Here is a 1,833-nt window from a genome sequence, read left to right as displayed (position 1 = left end):
TGTGTGTGTGTGTGTGTGTGAATTAGATTTCCCTATATTGTCCAGTGTGTCCTCAAACTCTGAGTTCTCCTGCCCACCTCCCCAGTGCTGGGAATATAAGAATTTGCCACCACTACCAGATCCAATTTCATCCAAATAAACACTGTGCCTTTAACTTTTATAGTGTGAGATTATCTGTTCTTCTGTTTTCTCTGTCTCTCTGTCTCTCTCTGTCTCTGTCTCTGTCTCTGTCTCTCTCTCTCTCTCTCTCTCTGTGTGTGTGTGTATGTGTGTGTGTGTTTGGAGTGTGTATTTGGTTTATGTTTTGAAACACAGTCTCACTATGTAATCCTGGCTGGCCCTAAACCCAGCATTCCTCCTGCCTCTGCTCCCACGTCCTGGGATTAAAGGTGTGCGTGTACAAAGACAGCTTCTAGATTTTTAAAAATTATATATACATGCACAAATGTGTATGTGTGCCACATTTACTTGTGGAGTCAGAGACAACTTTTGTTTCTCTCCAACATGTGGGTCTCAGGGATCAAACTCAGATGGTGAGGCTTTGTATAGTGAGTGCTTTTCCCCACTGTGTTTTTGAGACAGGGTTTCACAGTGTAACTCTGGCTGGCCTGGAACTTGCTCTATAAATTACAATTTCTTTGTAGTTCTCTGTGGTTTTTTCCTTGGTTTTTTCCTTGGTTGGGGCAAGGTCACATTTGACTATTTTTGCCATGTCCTTGCTGATCCTGAGTCCTGCTCTTTCTGGCTGCACTTTTCAAGTGCTGGGACATACACCAGTTCACTGGTGTGTTCCCTCAAATACTTTCCCTTCTTTACAGTTTCACAGAAAAAAGATTTGTTCCCACCATTGCCCCTAAGCATAGGACAAATGTTGTTGGAGATAGGTTTTGCTGTACACCTCTGCCTGTACTCTCACTATATAATCCAGGCAGCCAAGTCCCATCCATCCTCCAGCCTCAGCTTGTCAAGAATTACAGGTGAGAGCCACCACATCAGGCTAATGTTTTTTCTCTCTTTATTGCATCAAGAACTTTTACCTTTTGCTTCAAGGAGGCTCTTTATAGCTTTTATCTGACATAACCATACCGGCAACCCTACTCATGTGCTTTGGGGATCTTATAAGACTTGAATGTAAGCATAGCAACACAGAACAAACTCCATCTATAAACTAGAGGGTTATGTTCAAGTTGGGTGGTGGTAGGGCACACTTTTAATCCCAGCATTTGAGAGGCAAAGGTTGGCAAATTTCTGAGTTTGTGAACAGAGCAAGTTCCAAGATAGCCTGGGCTACACAGAGAAACTCTGTGTGAATAAACAAACAAACATGTTATGTTCAGGTATGACTCAGCAAATTGTGATAATTGCAAAGCTAGCCTGATCTATGTTTGTTGTCCTTGTTGTTGTGGTGGTGGTGGTGGTGGTGTTTTGTTTTGTTTTGTTTTGTTTTGTTTTGTTTTGTTTTGTTTTGTTTTGTTTTTTCGAGACAGGGTTTCTCTGTGTAGCCCTGGCTGTCTGGAACTTACTCTGTATACCAGGCTGGCCTCGAACTCAGAAATCTGCCTGCCTCTGCCTCCCAAGTGCTGGGATTAAAGGCGTGTGCCACCACTGCCCGGTCTAGCCTGATCTATGTAATCAGCTCCAAACCATTCCGGGCCACAAACTGAGACCCCCTGCTCAAAAACGAAGGAGGGGGAAAATCTTGCCTGAAAGGCAAGCAGCATCAGAAATCTGACTTCTGCAGACACCAGAAACACAGGTAGAGCACATACATACACATAGGCAAATGTATATGCAATGAGGACACACCATAAAAAAGGTAAAACGGAGTGGGTT

The sequence above is a fragment of the Grammomys surdaster genome, unplaced genomic scaffold (genome assembly GCF_004785775.1).
Source record: "Grammomys surdaster isolate TR1022 unplaced genomic scaffold, NIH_TR_1.0 251, whole genome shotgun sequence".
Classification (NCBI taxonomy): Eukaryota; Metazoa; Chordata; class Mammalia; order Rodentia; family Muridae; genus Grammomys; species Grammomys surdaster.
This window is presented reverse-complemented; position numbering follows the sequence as displayed.